General features: G+C 38.6%; 1 protein-coding gene across 2 annotated transcripts in view; it reads right to left on the bottom strand.

The window, feature by feature from the left end:
* Nucleotides 1-22,948, bottom strand: part of LOC109412618 (phospholipase B1, membrane-associated-like) — a 48,239-nt gene extending 25,291 nt beyond the window's left edge. Inside the window, exon 1 of one of the 2 annotated variants that reach the window (XM_029868569.2) lies at nt 22,759-22,948. The gene's annotated coding sequence lies outside the window, so the exon portion shown is untranslated. Of the gene's footprint in view, nt 1-22,736 lie in introns of both variants that reach the window. The other variant, XM_029868568.2, reaches the window with a different exon arrangement.
* Between the last annotated feature and the right edge of the window lie 242 nt (nt 22,949-23,190).

Consider the following 23,190-nt stretch of genomic DNA (forward strand, 5'->3'; position numbering starts at 1 on the left):
TCTTCCACAATGTCGTTCATAAATGTCTCGAGAAATTTCTTCAGGAGTTTCTCCATGGATTCCTGTACAAAACCAACAATGCACTTCTTCGGAAACTCCCTTGTGGGTTCCTTGTGGAAAACTACTCAATGACACCTGACAACAGACCATCATGCAACGCCCAGTGGCACCTATCCTGACAGCTATGGCGGCGGGAATCAAACCCGCGCATCCCCAGTATTTGCGATGCAACAAAAAGCATGGTGGCAGTAGCCGCACGACCATGAATCCACTGCATGAATGCTAATTCAAGGAAGGTAATAGCTTCATAGATCCACTTAGAAATTTTCTCAAGGGACTTTTTGAAAAAAATCTCCCATAGGCTCCTCTCCTTCATAAATTACTCCAGGAATTCTTTCATGTTTTTCTGAGCTTTTTTTGAGAAATTCCTCCAGCGATTTCTTCAGAAATTCTTTGAGAAATCATTAAGAAATTCCTCTAGGAAGTCTTTCATGGATTACTTGAGAAATACCTCCAGGAATTTCTTCAGAAAATCTACTATGAATTATTTAGATTTTTTTTTCGTTTTTTTTCACTTTTTTTAGGAAATTCTGTCCGCCGTTTCTTCAGAAAGTCTTTGGGGATCCGTTCAGTAATTTGGGAAGGTTCTTCTTCTTCTTCTTCAATATGGCTCTACGTCCCCACTGGGACTTGGCCTGCCTCGCTTCAACTTAGTGTTCTTTAAGCCCTTCCACAGTTATTAATTGAAGGGCTTTCTTTACCTGCCATTGCATGAATATGTATATTGTGAGGCAAGTGCAATGATACACTATGCCCAGGGAGTCGAGAAAATTTTCCCGACCGGAATGGGAATCGAACCCGTCGTCTCCAGATTGGCGATCCATAGCCTTAACCACTAGGCTAACTGGAGACCCCAGGGGCAGGCCCGGATTTAAGGGGAGGGGGGGCAAAGGGGGCAAATGCCCCGGGTCCCCCGATTAGGGGGGCCCCTCAAGAATCCTGAATATATTTTGTTCTACAAAATTATATAAAATGCACTTCAACAGACGATTAAATTTTATAGTCCTAGAGCTGTTATAAATGGGTTCTTTTAAGGCAATCAGATTATATCATAACCTAAATTTTCACTTGAAAAGTTACATAATTTTTGATTATTTTATATCAAAATCCTGTGTTTCATAATGTTTGGTGCAAACATATTTTGCTCTTTCGATTGTAGTAGGGTATGAGTGCCATCATTAATCCCACGCTCCCATACTTATCCTATTCGAAAACAAGCGATTACGGCACCGATTGATTCGGTTCTTTTTGTTTTCATGCGTACTCACTTCCAACAAAAAATACAAAAATAAGAAGCATAACAAACAGGATTGAATCCTTTGTTTTTCGTAGGATGAAAATGGGAGCTAATCAATCTCTGTTTTAATGTTCAATGATCTCTACCAACCTTATTTCCTGATTTTTTTTAATTTTTTTTTTTCGTTTTTGTCACTACTTTTACAAGACAGCGCTTGAAACTCAAGACAATCAACGTTTTCAAACCATAATATCATCAAATGTATGTGTTAATTTCAATAAAACTATAAGGCTGTGGATAAGTATGCCTTGGGTTTTCATCTCATTATATTTAAAAAATGTAGTATATGAGCACTTTTGTCTAATGACAATTGCGCGCAATTTATTGATTCTCACTTTTCCAACCTACATTATTACAAGTTAAAAATCAAATATATTTATTTTTATTTTTATAGTTGACATATTCAAAATTTTGTTTTAAGGGGCCCACTTTACAGAGTTTGCTCCAGGCCCCCCGAAGCCTAAATCCGGCACTGCCCAGGGGCATTGATTTGAAATATTGAAAAATCGAAAATTTTCGTGGTTCTTCGATAGCCACTACGGCTAAATACACTATACTTATTGAATAAACAAGAAAAGAAAGAAAAATATACCAGGGAGCGTTGGGAGTTGTGCAGCTTCCATAAAAAAATCACGAAGATTCTTTAAGCCATTCTCGAGAAACGGTGTTTTAGCGAAATGATGTTTTTATGATTTCATATATTGAACGCCAAGAACCCAACTAGCCTATTGCACTGTTACTGCTTGAACCATTCTGGCGTCATGGCGTCTTCATTGTAGTTTTTCCTTTGATAACACGCTTCTTTTGAACTATTGGGATAAATGATCAATCCCCCTCAAAGTGACAAAGAAAATTTAATTTTTAAAGTTTTCAAGATACAAGGTTGATGTTTTCACAAAAGTTTTAGAAAATGTTGTTCTAAATAAATTTGTACAAGTTGCGAACTTCGTTACTTTACTGTTTTTCAAGATACATAACGTTCTTATAACCGATGGTTCACACTGGCTTTACTGATATGGTGCATTTAACCGGAATAGTGATCGAAAACGTTCGAAAATTTTCAAAATTTCAGATCAATGCCACTCCCCTCTCCCAGAACGGGGAGGATCAAAAGTTTGATAAAAATAACAAGATTCTTGCAGGATATGGACAATTTCCTCCGAAATTCTTTCGGCAACTATGTAATTTAGATTTTTTTCACTTAAAATCCATTTGAAGACTTCTCCAGAGATTCGTTCAGAAATATCTCCAGAAACTTTTTCAATGTTCCGAGTATTTCAGCAGAAATTTTGCAGAAATGCTTCATCATGTTTTTTTTTTTTATTCATTTGTTTATTTGGTAGGCTCGGTCGTGTATCACACATTGCTGAGCCGAATACGTTATTATTGGTTTTACAATAGTACAATATTATTTGTATATTAAAAACTAAGGAAAAAAACAAAATCAATCATGATAGAAAACTATGTCATGTAACGGGACACCAGCGGCTACGGCTATCCTCTGCTTGTCTTCTGCAATCAGCAATCGTCGTTCGCTTTCATCTTCGATCCACTCGTACGTAGCGACTCTGTACCTAGCCTCGGTGGGTGATGCATCAGGAACAACGGTCATCGCACTACTACCGCCATCACTAGGCGAGGGTTGGTCTTTGCTTCGCTTCTTCTGTGCCTGGTTAGATACACACGCAGACTCCGGGTCTGAATCCAACGAACGCTGCCGCTTCGATTCCGTTTTGTTCGTTTTCTGTTCCTTCTTTTTACTTTTTTTCTCGAAACTATTGTCTGTCGCTTCAATCATTTTATCTGCTTGGATGTCTGCTTCTTCTTGCTCCATGCCAAGGTCATCCTGTGCTGCCGTAGGCGATCGCTGCTCATCATTTTTCTGACGCTGGAGTGGACATAACCTTTTCAGGTGTGTGTCTGACTTACAGATGAAACACTCTTGTTTCACCCCATCATAGTAAACTCTGCCTTTTCGGTTACGAAAAAGCAGAGTCTCGGGAATTTGCTGCTCGATGTCTATATAGACACCCCGAATTCCGGTAAACATGTTCAACTGGAACTCGGCCGGAAAGCGTTCGCGAACGGTACGCTTTACTGTTCCATATTTCGCAAACACTGATGTCAGATCGTTGTCGGAAATTTCTGGTGGCAGATCAAATACCCGGACATAGCGAGTATTCCCTGCCACTGACATTCGTACCATCACTTTCTTTCCGCTGCTGTAGTGGAAGGGCAACGACTTTGCATTGTTCGCCAACACGAAGTTCATTGCTTCCTCACTTTTGAAGCGAATGAACACTGATTTTTCGTCAGAGATCTTGTATGCCGTCTCCATCATAGTTTGGTCTCCCTTCAGCGTTCTGATAAAACACGCCATATAGGCCACATTGGGCTGATCGGCATCTCTGGGAAACAGGAATGACAATGTATTCTTCACTGCAACTTCACCCGCCATGACGCTTGGAATTCACACACACCGCGTACGACCAAAAAACACAACGAAAACAAGCCAGCGACCGAACAAAGCGTCTGTTCACATCGAGAGATGGTCATGAACTGTTCTTCATCATGTTAAAAGTTGGTAAAATGTACCCTCAAAATTTGAGGGTACATTTTAACCCCCATCCCTCGGAAATTTTTTATCGGAATTCGAAATTTTGAGGAGGAGGGCACTAATAAATTATTGAAGAAATTTAAAAATTTTCAAGTGGAATTAGTGTCGTCGAGAAAATTTCTTAACTAGGAGTTTGACGATTTTAAATAATTGTTTGGGTAATGTTCCATCAAATACATTTGTAATTTATCATCCCCCTCCCCCCTCCCCTCGACGAGTCAACAAGGAAAGTGACAAAAGAAGAAAATGAGATTTGTTCCGGCCTTATTTTCTAGGGGATATTCATATAAAGTAAAAACCTTGATATGTTATTCAGTTTCTTACATTCATCACCAGATTACAATGGGTATTCGAATTATGAGGAATATCATAAACTGGAAGAACAAGTAGAAAATCGACAACCCTTTGAATATGTATTTTCCCTGTTATAGTAGAAACCACCTGGTGAACATGTTTCACGAAACACTGTGTTGTGTAATATCTTCAACAGAAGGCACAAGCATGAAATGTCAAAGGCGTAGTTAAACAATGTATGCACCTCTAGTTGTGAAGATCTAAACTTAAAAGATTTAAAAGGATCGTTAAAGTAATGATCGATGGATATTTTGCCAGTGTTGCGTCTGTTTGTCTGTGTATGTGGAGAGTTACTTTTAATTCCTAAATACTAAGGTAATTTAGATTGTAGATTTTATTTAAAGCCTGTATCCGCAATAATCGGGACACAGAAGTACAGCTGTAGCTCTGTAATGAATCGGTAAAAATGGCCAAATAATTGACTGAGAACTCTTTGGTGCATGTTTATTATGTGTGCCAAATTTTATATAAATCGATGCATTACTTTTAATTGCGGATGAAAAACAAACAGACATGGTTTTAAGCATTTTGTACAATTATGACCAATTTTCATTCGCATAATAGATGGTTCTTTTGCGTTACAGTTCTTAGTTCTGTGATGTTAATTAAGAAATCTCGTTAGCAGTTATGATACTTATAAAGACACTTTCTTGCAAAATTTCATCAACTTTGATCAATTGGTTTGCAAAATACTGATGTTGATAGGGGTGAATCTTAGTGAAAATTTCTCGTGTTTTTCATGTGAAATATTTGTCTATTCATAACTTTTGAATTTCTCTGCCAATTTCCATGAAATTTTCATAGAAGGTAGTTAATTATGTGTACATTATGCCTGCAAAATTTGATGATTATTGGTATAGTACTTTCAAAAATGCAATCGAAACAATAAAGGTTGCTGACTAATTGCTGTCTGAGGGGCTAAAATCACGTTCAGTCCCAATACATGTTTCGACTATAGAATTGTCAATAGCGCATCGATTTTTTTGAAATTTTGCCTATGCAACAAATGTAGATTGAGAGATTTGTGTTCAAAATTTCAGCTATTTCTTTTGCCAAATTCAAAAGTCACAGCGCTGACTAGCAAAACTAGGGGCTGTACAAAATTCAATGGCGCACATTCTACTCTTTCATTGCTACAACAAAAAGTACTGCGCCGACTCAACTGAAATTTTGTAGGTGAAATGAACACATCTGAAGATGTTATTTGGCCAAATTTGAGCAATTTTAATGTATCTATTGCAGAGTTTCAGCTGTATTTCTGTGCCCCGATTATTGCGGATACAGGCTTTAAAGTGTATTAATGGCGGAGAGAGTGAGTGAACTTGACTAATGATTTCCACGGCTATTCGAACATTTAAATTCAATGAGATGGCGTGACATCGTACATATGTATCTAGGTGGTGCGAATAGAAACGGTTTTATTTTTCAAGCTAACTAACACACACCTACACGCTCCCGGCGCACAGCTTGTAAACACGCACGAGCGTTCAATTTTCTTGCAACCACCTCTCTCAGCGCGGTTGTCAAACACGCCGTCGCGACGCTGTTCGGAAATGGTAAACATGATCAATCCACCAACATTCCGATTTTGTTCTCGTGTTCAAAGTTTATTATTTTCCATTCGCGATGGAAATTTTGATGGATAGTTGTTACAAAATTAGCTAAAATAGGCTCAAAACAATGTTTATCCTTCTCCTCGCTTTCCAACGGCTTGACAGCGGCAAATGGAGATATCGTGACAACAGTTTTGATAATATCCGCAGCACCTAGATAACAATACTCTTCAATCAATCACACAGGTTCAACAAGGTTTAACATAACCTCTATCTTCAATGTTTGGCTCCCGATGTTTGGCTCCCGATGAGAGAGCATATTGAGTCAGTCCGCGACACTCAGATATGTATATACCTACATGGATCATATGTACGTTCGCTTTGTAACTGGATAGTCATGGGTTCAAATCCCAACCGCGCTACCAGCAACTATTTGTCAAATTGATTGACAGTTATTCTCTTCTGAGCAAGTGCTCTAATGACAGTAAACATGGCACCTGCAGTACATGAGTACACTGAAATACGGGTTGCGGTAATGATAAGCATAAAAATGATTTCAAATTTATCATGGCAAAACATGATCTTCGACCAACAAACGCTTCTTGTATGCATTTTGTTTTCTCCCATATCAACCGGTTCGATAGCCGAGTGGTAGCGTGCGAGCCTGGTGATCTCAAGGTTCTTGATTCGAATCCGGTTGCCAACAGAAAATTTTTTGAATTGTAAATCGGGACCATGGTAAAATTGAAAACATTAATCAGTCTGCACAAATTTAGTGGAGTTGTGTATTTAAATTGACCCTCAGAATAGTAATTTCAACCGCCAGCCATCTTTCAGTGTAGGCAAAATGCTGTAATTTTGGATAAGTAAATAAATAATGAAAGAAATCTTTTCTACGGAAGAACTATCGGACAATTGTGATATATAAGCGTAAGAATACCGCCATATATCGTATTTGTACTGTCGAAATGGCAATATTCAGTTCCATGGTCTTATTCTTGATATTTTCAGTACTTAGTAGGGTTCTGTAAATTTACACCAAACTTATGAAAACGTTGCCATGTCACATGGATTCTTCTTGATTTTACGATACTATTGAAGAGAAGTGATATAAAACGAAGTCATCATGCGACGATGTGTTTGCCACAAAAATGTTGAACTAATATACTTTTCACTTAATATTTTATATAACTGAGCTGTCTTTAGAAAATGAATACGTGCAATAATATCTAAGATAATCGATACATGCTCACAAAATTCTATTGCATAAGCCATTAAAGCGTCCAGCACGGCACACCGAGCCGTTCAGATGAATGAATTCGCAAAACCATTTATCGCGTTCGGTTTCGGCTTACATCCAGCATTTATACTTTATGCGATCGATATGACTTAAGTAAGCAATCGCGCGCAGTGATACCTAGGTACAGACGACGTGCTGAAGAGAGTAGCAAGAACCGCTTGGACCTAGCGCCATATTTGGAGAAGCATCATAGAGGCCTCAAGTGTGGCGGAGCTCCCGTTTGGTGGAGGCGTGTGCTAAGCAGCAGCAGCCGGTGGTGGCTGGCGGGTGGCGTTAGCAACTACTCTCGCTGAAACCATTTATTGGGCCACATTAGCAGACAAGATCTACTCTTGATACCCTAAAATGGGGTTGATTTGATGGTGCAGGTGGCAAAATGGTTTCATTGATAAATTAAGAAATGAAGCTGTTCTTTTGCTTCTTCTTCAGGTAAAAAAAATAGAAAAGCTTGGAAATGTCTTTCTCGAATTTCCAGATTCTGTAGCACAAATGAATCAAACCCAGCCACTCTCATGGTTATCTTGCTGAACAGCTACAATTTTACTACCTGAGTCATATTACTCTTCTTTACCCCTTTTCACGGTAGCCACACGCCAGAACACCAAACATCTAACCATCCAACACCCCACGACAGGTTGCGCGCTGTAATCTTTCTCCGAGCCGGTTCGATACTACTTTTCCTTTTTTTTCTCCCGCAAACCTATCAGACGTACCCGGGCCTCAACAAAGTGTCTCACCGGTCTCCACTCGATCCCAGCCAAACGGTAGTTGTAATACTGGTTTAGTAGATGAGACGCGAGCGAGCACGCCGCGCACACACGGTGGTGGCGGCGGCCGTTTGGATTACGTATGATGTAAAATTCTTACGCGCCGCCGCCGCGCGTTAACCGACCGGTCACAAAACACTCAATGAACACTTGCTTCACAGATAATTTGCTCCTCCACACATCATCATCACCTACGCGCTCGGGGGTTTATTGGTCAAATTTTGGACGAATTACACAATCCTGTCGCACACGAGTGCGTGTGAGGAGCGGCGGCAGTAGTAGCAGTGCGATGGCGCTCGCAATTGAATAGCGTTTACCTTGTGGCCAAATTCCCACACCCTTAAATGAAACAACACAGCACACGAGTAACTTTCACGCAGCGACCGAAAAGACAAAAGGATTTTCACGCAGATTTGTGTAACACCGGATCAGCACATTTTGTGTGTTGATCCAGTGTTACACAAATCTGCGTGAAAATTCTTTTGTCTTTTCGGTCGCTGCGTGAAAGTTACTCGTTGCGCTGTGTACATCGAGTTCTGCGTGCAGCTGTGACTTCCCACGCTCATCGCAGTTGCCTAGAGATTCGAGCAAGGGAAATTGCAGGAATTGAACAATTTGAACTAATAGCCGGCAGGGCTAGACCGAGTGTGTCATGCGGTTGTTTGGTGAACGATGCTGGTAAATCTTGGGCTTGTTTTTAAAGATTACATTTTATGAAATTTTTGAATGAGAAAATAATAAGTCAAAATAATAAACATTTATCGCAACTCAATGCTGGATTCATTCCCTTTCTCTCCGCTTCTACTAAATTAGGTAGTTTGTAGATGACGCTGATGATGAAATGCCTTAAGGGGCTGTTCATAAACCACGTAGACCAAATTTTGGCCGTCTCAACCCACCCCCTCCCCCCTCGTAGACTTTCGTCCATACAAAAATTTTAAAATTTGTATGGAGCGTAGACTTTTGCCAAACCTCCCCCCCCCCTCCCCCTAAAAAGTCTACGTGGTTTCTGAACGGCCCCTATGCGACTGTCAAATTATCCCTTGAAAAAAAATCTAAGGAACGCAAAAAAAACAGATAGGGCACCGATCCACTTGGGCAATCACTGGTGGTTTGGACACTATTCCGCTATAACTCATTCAATTTCAAACTATATGACTTGAATTTTCGTACACAGCTAGATTGCCGTGTGCAGCATAGTTGCCCCATGTTCTACGGGAATCCCTATTAACATGGGACCAAAGTGTACTGGAAGGCTATATGTTCACTCAAAAAACGAATTTTCGATAGAAGGCTCGGAGAGTCGAGTCACATATACAAATCAACTCAGTTCGACAAACAGCGATGATGTTCTGTATTTTTGTATGTACGTGTATAAAGAAGTTCATTCACTTTTAAGGCACTTCCCATTGGCCGATTTTATACACGGATTATAGTTGAATCGGACCAGAATTTTACTGCATTGTTTGCTATTGAAAATGGTGCAGATCGGTCAAGGCGTTCCGGAGTTATGGCCATATTAGTGATCCAGGCCAGCACCGGTGAACTGGTCATATATAAAACTGAACCAAATTATGTCATGCGACACATAAATTTGCGCCAAATTTTGTAAACTTTGGCATGGTTGCCAATTTTTCTGCGGAAGTCATCAATGGAATCCACAAAGCCACGATATCGGCCAAAAAAATCAAGATGGCGACCTCAAATCCAACATATGAACCAAACCCCAGATGAAGGTTTGCCGTTATTCTTATTGATTATGGATCGAATCGTTTGATCCCAAAAGAGAACAATTAGTTTGAGGTTAAACTAATCACAAAAATTCTCTGAAAACTACGTTTACCTTTTAAGTAGTAAGAATATCAAATCTGATAACTAGATTGTAAGAATTTCGCCTTTGATATGTACCGTCGATGGGGGTGACAATGGGTCTGGGGGGTGAGATTGGGTCAAAACGGAGAAACATAAAATTTGAAATAACTCATCAAATATCGCTAATTTATACTGAAAACTTTATATTATTTCAAAGAGGAAAGGTTTTTAAACGTCATGATGCAGAATAAGATGTTAAGCAATAATCATGTTTTGTTAAATTTGTGGCTATATGTGATGAAACTGCTAGTAAATCACTCTGAAAAAAATACTCCTTCGCAATGTTCCACACAAGCACCTAACCGTAAGTTTTCTTATAAGTAGTTAGCTGTAGTTATTACCTGGTTGATGCAATGAAAAAAGTGGGCTGTCAATGCACTTTTTATTTAAAAATTCAATATTTTCGACCCTATGTCTAAATATTAAGAATGGGGGTGAGATTGAGTCAAGCAAGTTATCGAGTGCACATAACCTTAACTAAAAATTCAACTTGTTATCCAGTCCCCATTTGACTTTAAAGTCGTGCCATGTTTACCGTATCTTCATAAAAACACGCTTTTTTTCGAAAATATGTCGAAGAAGTGTCAAGCAAGTGTGTTCATACGTTTAGTGCCTAAAATCATTTATAAAAATACACCCATGCGTATGGATAGCTCCTCTAATCATCATCTAGCCTTTAGTGTACTGCATATTCGTTTCAATGTTATTGCAAGAGAGGGTCTAATAGTGTGAAATGTTGTGTAACATAATATTTGAACGACCGTTTATCTTGAGAAGCCAATGATCATGTACATAAGAGTTTATAATAGAGGGTTTGAGATTTTAGCCCTAGGCTAGTTCATCTCGGGACCTACGCTTTACTTCCCTTCTGAAGGAAGAACTCACATTTTGCGAGTTTGTCGGGAGTGGGATTCGATCCCAGGTCCTCGGCGTGATGGTCAAGTGTTCTAACCATCACACCAGGTCCGCTCCACAAACATTTCTTATGCAGTATACTAAAAATATTATGTTTTTTTCAATCAATCTTCCAATGCGTCCCTCCCTCATTGTAATCTTTCCAGTCCTCTCTTGGAGGTTGAAACTTTAAATGAGGATGATTATGGTGGCTAAAAATGGCGATACAACATACAAACATTATTTTATCAAATTTCAACAGTTTTGCCTTTCTCGTACACCAAGGTGTACCGAAAGGCTATATGTTCACTCCAAAAATGAAATTTTGATAGAGCCCCCGGAGGGTCAAGTTTCATATACCAATCGACTCAGCTCGACGAGTTGAGATGATGTCTGTGTGTGTGTATGTGTGTGTGTGTGTATGTATGTGTGTGTGTATGTGTACAAAAAAAGGTCACCTCACTTTTTGATAGTGAATATCAACCGATTTTAATGATCGACGGCTCATTCGACGCGGAATCTGGTCCCATTGTTTCCTATTGAAAATGGTTCGGATCGGTCCATCCGTTCCGGAGTTATGGTCATATAGGTGTTCCGGACCGGCACCCCTGGAAGGGGTCGGACATGAAAATGCAACAAACCCATACATACGACACATAAAATTGCGGCATTTTCGATAACTTGATGAACGGTTATCATTAAAATAGTCTCAAACCATATCTGAACCGGTAGTGTTCCGGAACCAGTTCTGAGTGTCCCGCCGGAAGTGGCCAAATATAAAAGTGAACCAAACCCTTGTATGCGACATATCAAACCGCGGCTTTTTTGATAACCTGATGAATGGTTAGCAGAAAAATAGTATCAGACCATATCTGAGCCAGTAGTGTTCCGGAACCGGTTCAAGGTGTCCCAGCGGAAGTGGCCAAATATAAAAATAAACCAATCCCATGCATGTGACACATCAAAGCGTGGCTTTTTTGATAGCCTAATGAAAAGTTGGCAAGAAAATAGTCTCAGACCGTATCTGATCCGGTAGTGTTCCGGACCCGTTCCTGGTGTTCCGCCGGAAGTAACCAAATATAAAAGTGAGCCAAACCCATGCGTGCGACATATCAAACCGCGGTTTTTTTGATAACCCTAATGAATGGTTATCAAGAAAATAGTCTCAAACCATATCTGAACCGGTAGTGTTCCGGAACCGGTTCCGGGTGTCCCGCCGGAAGTGGTTAAATATAAAAGTGAACCAAACCCATGCATACGACATATCAAACCGCGGCTTTTTCGATAACCCAATGAATGGTGTTAACGCCAGTTTTAGACAAATGCGACTGTAATTTAGGCTCACAGTTCTATTCGAGTAGATAGAATCCAATTCTTATCAGTCCGGAATTCTAATAGGATGAACATAACAGGAAAATCATAGAACATGACCATTTTATGTTACTTCGGGAACATTTCGGGTTTCCCGCCAAATTGTATGACCTTTCAGACTATAAAAGCCTACAAGATGCCCCAGTAGAAAACAATTAGTTCGTAAATTAGCTAGTAACTTGACCGAAATATACTGTTTGTTAATATAAAGTGTTCAGTACATACCGCTTGACAATAAAATATGTGTTTCGTGTATTAAACTGACCTCGTTTTCTGTCCGCGTATCCGTGAAGACGTTACCCTGTGTACTTTGACCAACCTGTCCAGCATTCGTAGCAAGGAACCACCAGATTCACGGCATCGACCCTACAGACGTTGGAATGTGCGTCAACAAATTGTTAGCAAGAAAATAGTCTCAAACCATATCTGAACCGGAAGTGTTCCGGAACCGGTTCCGGGTATCCCGAGAGTGGCCAAATAAAATAGTGAACCAAACCCATGCATGCGACACCTCAGATTACGGCTTTTCAGATAACATGACAAATAGTTGGCAAGAAAATAGACTCAGACCATATCAGTGTGTTATGGAACCGATTCCGTGTATCCCGCCGGAAAAAGGTCAAATGTAAACCAATACATGTAACATATCAAAGAAAATAGCCTCAGACCATAATCAGGACAAGAGGTCGTGTCCTGGAACCGATGTTCCGTCGTAAGTGGTCAAATATAGAAGTGAACCGAACCTATGCATGCGACACATAAAATCGCGGCTTTTTCAATAACTTGCCGAACGGTTAGCAAGCAAACAGCCTCAGATCACATCAGAAACTACCGGCGAAAACTCTGTGCTCAATGTGGGTGCGGCTGGATGAGCCGCGCTCTTCTCATTGCGATTGAAATTTGAATGGAAAATTTTGTTTTTTTTTTTGCATTTTTCTCACAAGGAGGTAAATTTTTACATGAATCGTGTTACCAAGGATAATACAATATAGCTTAAAGTGTGCTAAAGAAAACTTTGTCGAAAATCGTAAAGTGATCTGTGGTTGTGCATAATGTTAAGCTGGTCAAGCAGTCAACTGAGAGGTCTGATATTGTTGAGCTCTGTTTTGTCGTTGAACATAACATCGGAATATATGCCATCAATAAGTTTCACAAATCGATGGGGGCTTTGTTAAAAAAAAATCTTTTCTTTATAAAGTGTTCCCAGGATTTCGAACATTTCGGCTAACGTCGAAGGAAAGACCATGAGTACATATTCAATGAGAAAGGCACTATCACCACTAGGTGGATTAATCTGGGTTTTTTCGGTTGTATTAACCCTTTTAGGTGGGTTTATCATCTTTTAAAATTACCTTAGTTTTTATTCGTCATGGTTACATTGTATTTTAAATATATTTACTAGATATGATCAATAAAATTAACTTATATTCTTAGATAGGCGACTTCGAATACTTTGACCCATTCTCACCCCCTCTAAGGGGTGAGATTGGGTCAATTTTTAATCATTTGTAGTTTAGTAAGTAATGCATATAATGTGATACTTTTTTGCTAAACTATCATTACCACATAGAAGAGTATACATACCAAATAAAAAGTTATTCCGAATTCAATTGCATTTGTTATTTAACAATTAATCTTTGAGTATCCTTTTTTGACCCATTCTCACCCCCAACGACGGTAGTGAGAATAATTTAATCTTATTTTTAATAGTTTAATAATCAATTTCAACGTTCGCTAATAGCGTAAAGGAGATATGTTGGACCCCTTTAGGAAGTGGATGAACAATTCAGCGAATAAATAAGGTTTTCACTATAAAACATGGATAATTTCAGTAGGCATTACCTAGAGCAACATGTGTTCTGTCGAAAAAGGCCAACCAGAACTCAAAATTGTTGTAGTAAATACGAGAAATATCAAAACTCCTGAAGGGGTTCTATTTTGGACCACCTGACTTTATTTTGGACCACCAAGTGAACATATTTTGGCCCACCTCATTAAATTTTAATTGGATGATGACATGAAGACACCTTAGCAAAACATTACACATAGTTAAACTACGTGAGTATTACAACTTTTTATTCACTTATTGAGGCAGGGAATGTTTAAAAATTACGTAACGCAAAATAATGAATAAATGTTGTTGAAATCGCCAGTTTTTACACATTGTAGTATGATGTTTCATAAAAAAATGTTATGCAAAACGTAAATTCATTAACTATTGCATGACTTCAGTCACCATGCATAAATTACGTAACGCTTCAAAGGAAGTGTGAAATTCTAGTGATTTTGTTATACATAAGGGCATTCTACACATATTGTAATGAGTGGGAAGGCCATCAAAAATTAATTAATTACAATGGTACGTAATTTGTCAAACATGCATAAGGATAACACATTGTCTCAGTCATCAACTAATTGCCAAGAAGGATAACTGTTCTAAATTGAATGGCTGAACACCTGAAATTTTTAACTTGTGGAAAAGCTGTTAGAACAAATTGAACCCATGACAATCTCATTATGAAATAAACGTATTACAACCCAGATCACGGTAGGTCCCAACTTATACTATTTATTTGTTTTCAGAGTACGCGTTGGCAAAAATGTTTTCTCCCTTTTAGAAGAAACTGGAGAAATGAATCTGACAGGTGGGCCAAAATATGTCCACATCTGATTATGTTGAACTTATTTTGACCATCCCTCAAACCACCCATTTCAGTAAATATTACCGCTCCACCAAGCTTAAGAACACTTTATTTTGAGTTCTTACAAGGCCATAACTACATTCACATGAAATAAATATGTATTTGTAAAATTAAATACCTCTTCGAAGCTGACTACAAATTTGTCACCTTCCTTGCTTTTGGTGTTTTTCTGTGCATTTTATTGGAAGTGAAAACATTTTCTATACTTTTCATTCTGAACAGCATATTTAACTGACATCCGAAGTATAGAATTAGCTTTAACTTAAAATAAAAAAAACGCAAAAATAAATTTACTGACATCCAAAATAAAGGTCACCACATAGTTGAATACTTTTCGTGTTCCAATAAAAATTTTCCAAGATTAAGTAGAGATTATATGATAAATATTATAAAACTTCCTATAAGTGGGCCAAAATATTTGCCCGGTCCAAAATACCTCCACTACCCTAATTGCATGCTAAAATAAGTTTGTACAACAATTCACTTCGTCATGATTTTGACATATCATCTCATTCTTCTTTCTTTCAGTTCGCGCTGCACCCGGACCTGCGATCAATCAATAGTCCACAGTTGAACTGTTGCAGCGGGTGACGTGAAACGGATATTCACATATAAAGTCCTTAGGGGCCGAGCAGAAAATTACGTAACGCTTTTATGAGATCGGGAGGGCTTACCCATACAAACAATGGTGAGGTCCCTTACAAAAAATATGACGTAGAGACAAGGTTTTTTGTGTTACATAATTTGTGTATCACCCCTTACAACAAAATTATATCGATTTCTGTTATTTTGAATGACTGTTGCCATAGTTTTGTTTGAATCTTGTTATAAGCTTCTGGATGGGATCGATAAAAACGGGTTACGGAGAGATTTAAATGAAGGAAGACAAGAAGGATTTAAGGAGAATTTAAGAGAAAAGGAAAGCTTATGGGATAGTCTCAATCAGGGATGCCTGTTGAGTTTTTGCTGTATCCCATACAATTTTTTGCTGAAAAATCTATATTCCATACAAAAATAACATAGCCCCTCTAGCTCAAAATTCTGCACTTCATATAAACTGAAATCTGTACGGATGCACAAAAAATTGTATAATAGAGATAAATCTGTATATATGGCATATAAGGTGACTTAAGGATGTTTTAGAGAGGTTTTGAGGAGGGTGGAACGGGATTACAGGAGGCTTCAATCAGGTTCAGTGGCTTGACTAAACGTGTGCGCCGCCGTCGCCGACGATTTTTCCGCGTCACCACCGCCAGTTAAATTGGCCCGGCGTGAAGCTGTTCATATTTTTACACGCCGTCGAACAGAATTTCTCACGTCGCTAACACTAAACGAACCACCAATTTGAACCTGATAGGAATAAAAGTGGTAATTCTTAAACAATTTCTATTTTTTTTTTTTTGAAGCTCTTCTTGTGAATCTTTTGTAACATTTTTTTGTGATTTTTTTTAAAGATTTTTTACAGCAATACTTTGAAAATCCTCACTTATTCTATTTTAAGTACTAAGCGAGTCTCTTTTGTAAACCATAACGGATCATCTACAAATTTTTTGGCAGTTTTCTAAATCGGTCCACAAACATATACTCCTACATATTCTTTTTATGTCTCTTGGAATATTTTCATGACAAATGAAGAATGACATTCTTGAAGGTACATATTCCATGAAATTTTCATGAATTCCTATAGAGGTCCAACTAGAAATTTTACCATGAATTCTTCTAAAAGAAAATCATGCCTAAAAAACTCCTCCATGGTTTATTTTAGATTTTCTTCCAGAGATTCTTTCAGAAAACCATCTATGGTTTGTTTTGCGTCATATTTTTAGCAAATGAAGAGTCTAGAATGCTTACAGAAACATCTCCAAGGGTTCTTAAAAAAATCGAATGTTCCTAAGGAAATATTTTTTAATGATGATTCAAGTTCCTCCATAAAATTTCCAAAGTATTTCTATGGAGAACCTCCTAAAATGGCTCCATTGATTTACTAGAAATGCCCCCTTTCCCTCCTAAGCAAGTTCTTCCATTATTTTGTGTAGTGATCCCAGTAGATATTTTTTCAGTGAATTCTGTAAAAAAATCATATAGTGATTCCTTTATGAGTACTGCTGGGTATTCCTCCATGCATTTCACCAGAAATTCTTCCTGAAACTCTTTCAAGGATAACATTGGGAATTTTCACTCGGATTCTTTAATAAATTCAGAAATATCTTCTGCAACCATTCCTAAAAAGTTTTACAGGTAGTTGGTCAATTCCCAGAAAAACAACCCCCAGAATGCCGTCCCCAAAATGCCATTCCCCAGAATGGGCATTCCCCAGAAAAGAAATCTCCAGAATGACCTAATCCCCAGAAAACCGTTCCCCAGAATAGGATATTCCCCGGAATTGTTCATGATCTTTTTTTTTAATATCGGAATCAAGTTTGAGAAAGATACATCGGAAATTATGGATATGGTGGTTTAATAGACTGTCAGTGTCTGGGAGGTAAATGAAATAGTTGATTTCTAATATTTGTGAATAACCATCATGAGGTGCTTCATATTTCCACCCTCGTTGATTCGAGCAGCGCTTTCAATCACTGTCTGACAAATTGAATAGTTTTTTTATTTGATATGTTTGAAACTAGAACTTGAAAAAATGATTGACATAATTGCAGAAATACACCCTTTTTCTGAGAAAAGGCTGCTGCACTATTTTTATTGATCCATTTTCGTTTGAAAATTTTCTCATTCAATTATATTTAATTTTTCAAGATATTTAAGTGATATATCCCACGCTAAAGTGTTGTGGTCTTCCACTGGTGTCTGTCGAATGACCTAGAGCTCTGAAAATTAACATTTCACCTTGAGTCCCATAGAAATATTGATTTTCATATATTTTCTGGGGAATGTCCTATTCTGGGAAATAGTTTTCTGGGGATCGGGTTATTCTGGGGAACGGCATTCTGGGGAATGTCGTTCTGGGGAATGAATTTCTTGGAAATGACACACAATCAGTTTTACATACATTCCCTTGGAAATTTTAAAGGACCTTTACAGAGATAAGAGTATTTCTGTAGTCGGGACCAGTGGCACGTTTACTTCATAAGCAGATGATCATGGGTTCGATCCCAGCCCCGGCACTTTCGCCAGTTGCTCTTTCCACCTGAGAGCAGCTGACACTGACCCTCTTCTGAGTAGGCTGACCATCCGTCCCGTATTTAACGGGACAACTCAATTTTCAAATAGTCGCCACTAGAACCATGCCAATGTTTTTGACTAATTTTTTATTCTTTCCAGCTAAAATAGCATTATCAACAACATATATTTATGTTTTATTTAAGACATTGCTGTTCTTTTTGTTGAGTTTCCAGCATGTGTAAACGGGACAAATCTGGTCTGGCTACTTCTGAGCCCATGGCTCAAACGGACCCAAATACATAGACATCGGCGTACGCAACTCATAATGGACCCCCAATCGGACTGGAAACAGGAACAACCAACAGCCACACATCAACATCCTCGTGCTCATCATCCTATCATGATCAGTGTTGGTAAAAACTCAAATTCTCAAATCTCATGCTTGAGTCGTTTCACGCGCGATTCTTGAATCGCCAAACTCACCACCGAAAAAATCATGCATGAGTTGACTCGCGATTTCACTCATTGTGTTATTTCTTGGTGTTCTTATTGATTACATCGAAGTTTTTAGGATTATATGACAGAACAAATGCAAACCTATCGTACAACAACATTGGATGTCGTTCAAATTGATTTGGATTCGTTTTACAAGCGAACGAGATTTCGGCGCTTGACTCGTGAGAGCGAGATTTTGCATGAAAATCTCACGCGTGAGAAAATGATTCAGAATCGCGCGCGAGTTTACTCACGCATGAGCGGTTCATGAGTGTGCTTTGAGTGTGATTTTACCAACACTGATCATGATAGGGTAGAAAATGAAAGCAGCGCAACGGCAACCAGTTCGATATAGTAGAATTAGAATAGAATACATTTAGGCGCTGTACAAAGTATAAGTACAGCTTCCAGTTGGAATCGCTCACGCAGTGCCCTACTGGACAAGAGAGGTGTAAACTAGGTTGAGTGATTGAAGAGTGAAAGAGTATTTCTCAAGACATTCTTTCAGGGATTCTTTTGAAAAATATTTTCATAATTTTCTCCGGGAAATATTTTTAAACATCCTTTATGAATTTTGGTAAGAGGTTTCTCTTGGAATTTATCTAAATAAATAATAGATAATCCTTGTGGGAATTCCATCATTGGTTTCTACAGGGGGACGACACTTCCTTTTCTAACCGAAAAATCTGCATATATCCGTTCCTAACTGTCGCCAACCGCTGCTAACCGAGCAGCAGTAAGACGCGGTTGACGACGGTTAGCAACGGTTAGATGCGGATTTTTTCGGTTAGCAAAGGAGAAGTCGTTCCCCTTGGGTTTCTACGGGAGAATTTCCAGATATTCTTTGAAAGCTCTTTCTAGAACCATTTCAGAAAGTTCCCTGGGATTCTTTCATATAATCCTGTACAGATTCGTTTTAGAGTTTTCCTCACGAATAAGATAAACAATTTATTTAAAAGAATCCTCAAAGGATCCTTTCAGAAATTTCTTTATGGATTGCATTAAAAACTTATAAAGGAATTCCTTCTGAAATATCACTAAAGACTCCTCCAGTAGTTTAAGGATTTTTTATGAGTGTCAGCAAGAGATTACCTCAAACATTTGTCCATGGATGTTTTTTTTTATTTTAATAATTTTCATTCATCAAGGAATTCATTGGAAAATTTAGTCAGAGGTTACCGAATAAATGCCTCGAAGAATTTTTATTAAACTCTCATGCGGTTCTTCCAGAAATGTTTCCAGGGATTCCTTTGGGCATTCCTTAGGGAATTCTTCTTCGAGAGTAATCTGAAGAATTTCTAAAAAATGCTTTAATCTTCCTGATGAGATTAAATTTTATTAAAACAATTTAAGAAACAATCGTTGGAGTAGCTTTCGAAAAGGTCCCTGGGGAACACCTGGAGGAACTACTGAGATTCACCACAAAAGTTCAGTTAATTCGACGTAAAGATTTGTTTCCCCAACAGAAGGGTAGAAAAAAAAACTCCTGAGATAGTTTTAAAGGAATTTCTAAAATAGTTTTATAAGATTTTTTTTTTTGAAAAATTAATGGCAAAAATCCTGGAGTTTCTGATAAAATCACTAAAGGCATTCTTAAAGAACATCCTTGAGGAATTTCTGAATTAAATCACGAAGAAGTTTCTGAAGGAATCTTTCAATAAAAATCTTCGAAAATCCGTGCATAAATTGCAGAAAAATGTGCAAGAGAATTCTCGAATAAGTCTTTTAATGAATTTTTGAACCCCGGAAGAACTTCCAGAGATACTTCTTAAATCTTGAAAAAAAAAAATCTTGCACAATATCTAAATACTATTAGTAGATAAAGTTCCCTGTCACAATTTTCCTAGAAGAACTTGTGAAGTATTCTTAAAGGAATCTCAAAAGGAAATTTCCCTGGAAAACTGGAGAATGCTGTGTAATAATTCCAAGAAGAGATAATCATGAGATTTTCCCGGAGAAACGCCAAGAAAATAATCCTGAAGTGAGTTCAATATAAACTTCCGTAATCTCCTAATGGATTTTTAGGGGCCGCAAGAAAAAATTCTGAAAGAATCCTTGAAGGAAGGTTTCTATAAATCTCTAGAGAAGTTCACGACCCGTGGAGGAATATATAAGGATCTTCTAGAAAGCTCCTTCGAGGAACTTCCAGAAGAATCTATTGAAAATTTTCTGGAGGAATTCCCGAAGAAACACCTGAAAGAAACCCTGGAGAAATTCCTGAAAAGAACCCTAACAGAACTCCAACAAAAACTTCAGATTTTACCATGACAGTACTGTTCCAAGCACTGGTCTCAAATGAGTTTTAGAAAAGAATATCCTTAGCAGAGAAATGTGAATTTCTATCTAGAAGACTTGTTTAAAAATTTCCTGATAAACGTCCACAAGGATTCTCTCTAAAATTTATAGCACAACACTTATGAAGATAATTTTTATCAAAACCTCTGATTTACACACGCTTAAACTTTCTACACGAACTTGTTGAAAATTGTACTAAGGTACAGGAAACGAATTATTCAGTATTGAGGTTTTCCCATATAGCCCATATAGCCGAGGCGGTAAACGCACGGGTATTCAGCATGACCATGCTGAGGGTGACGGGTTCGATTCCCGGTCGGTCCAGGATCTTTTCGTAAAGGAAATTTCCTTGACTTCCTTGGGCATAGAGTATCTTCGTGCCTGCCACACGATATACACATGCAAAATGGTCATTGGCAGAGGAAGCTCTCAGTTAATAACTGTGTAAGTGCTCATAGAACACTAAGCTGAGAAGCAGGCTTTGTCCCAATGAGGACGTTACGCCAAGAAGAGAGAGAGAGAGGTTTTCTGAATTACTAGATGTAGTACTCCACTAAAAAAATAATTAGGTCACGCCAATTATGCCGTCGCCTCCACTGTCGAAATATTTGGATTCTTCGCAATATATTTCGCATTTTCTGCCAAAAAAAAAATAGGTGTTGACCTTATTATCTAAGTTTCAGAAAAGTTTGGGTTGGACAAAGCACATCACAAAGATATCCACACCCGTCTATTGGATTTTGTGTAGTTTTGGATGCCAATACATTTACTGTATAACAAAGTTACACTGTGGTGCATAATTGATCGGACAAACGCCGATTTTCATACAAAATGGCCAAGTTTAAGATGCTGTAACTATGGTTTGCTTTGTTGGAATGAGCTCAATTTTTGACACGGAACTACAAATATGCTGAATTTTGTGTATACGAAGTATAAAATGTTTTCGTTCACAGGTCTGGGCGTGGCAAGGCGTTGAAAATATTGCAAAAATGTAATGAAAATCGGCGTTTGTCCGATCAATTATGCACCACAGTGTAGGTAAATATTCCACAAACAGATCTCCAAATTGATATATTAAAAGTTGATAAAAACAAATGAATAAACTGAACACTTTGAATGGTGGCTTGAAATTCACAAAACATCATCAGATGTGATTTACTCCAAAATGTAGTTTACATATAAAAAAAGTCATAAAAGGAACAATTAACTCGTTAAAGAAATTTGAGAAGCTCCTCAACATGTTGCAACAGACGCTTTTTTTTGTTTCCGAACACTGTCTAAATATAGCTCAGATCCTATGCAGGGGAAGGCAAAATGCATTTTTCATTTGGTTGAATATCGTTTGACAGCCATTCAGCCAAAACTAGGCCGCACACGTTTCGGTCGTTTCGTGTCAGCTTAAGTTATGCGCTTTTAAGATATTTAAGGCAAGATTGACCATTTCCGATAATTTATGCAAAAATATTAACCCATTTTTTTCATTTGTGTTGCAGTTTTGGGCCAGAACATTAGTTTACTCTTTATCAGTTTTCTGACATCTTTCAATATTAAGGAGTTTCAACCAATTTCAATTGAATTTTTATTTGATTCTGCTTCGTAGACTGGTTTCAAAACACACAATGTAGTTGAAAATTGAATACAAAGGTCCTATCCAGTGTTGATTTTCGTTTAGATTTGATTGTGGATATTTCACTTCACTTCCTTATTACAAAATGTTTCACATTTTCGCAGTTACACCACAATTTCCCAAACTACTCAATCGATTAAAATCAACTTTGCTCCAGATCCGTGCCAGTTTATTGGTAGTCTGCAGACCTCACAAATTGTTATCATTAGCCGTTTCTTTCCGCTCGGGACACGCACTCCAATTTTCCCAAGCCCCAGGAACCGAAAACACTTTTCACTTCCAATCCATAGGCCACAGGGCACGAACTATCCGTCTAGCAGCTAACTGCATGCCTGCCCAGCCCACTCAAGCCCACTCTTAATCTACTTCTCGCGGGGCTAACACGGGCGACAAGCGCCAATCGACACCTTCTTACCACTATCGAATCGAAAACCTACGAACGAGATGAAAAACACGCGCGCGCGTACACACGCTGAACCTCAACGGTCCCCCGGTCGGTGCTGCGTCCGTTTGGAATCAAATCGCGTTTGCGACTGAACAAAGTGCGCCAAAAGTACGCAAGACGATCGCGCTCGCGGACTTCGGGGCAAACGGCAGCAGGCGTGTATAGTCGCGCCGCTCGTGCAGCCGCTGCTGCAGCCTGGAAGTTGGTTTAGCATCAACCCGATCGATGGTGCATATAGCCACTTTGACCACAGTTTGGCCGTTGCCGCGCCGCCCGTCGTCGTGGGTTTACAGCTTGTACTCTCTCGCGTTGTTGCTAGCTGCATATGGTTTGGTTCGGTTTGGGGTGGCTTATGGAGGAGTCGGCGATTCTGTTTAGGCGATAGCTTGAGGCACGTTCTGAGAATGGTGGAGCGCTTGAAAAT

The sequence above is a fragment of the Aedes albopictus genome, chromosome 3 (assembly GCF_035046485.1).
Source record: "Aedes albopictus strain Foshan chromosome 3, AalbF5, whole genome shotgun sequence".
Classification (NCBI taxonomy): Eukaryota; Metazoa; Arthropoda; class Insecta; order Diptera; family Culicidae; genus Aedes; species Aedes albopictus.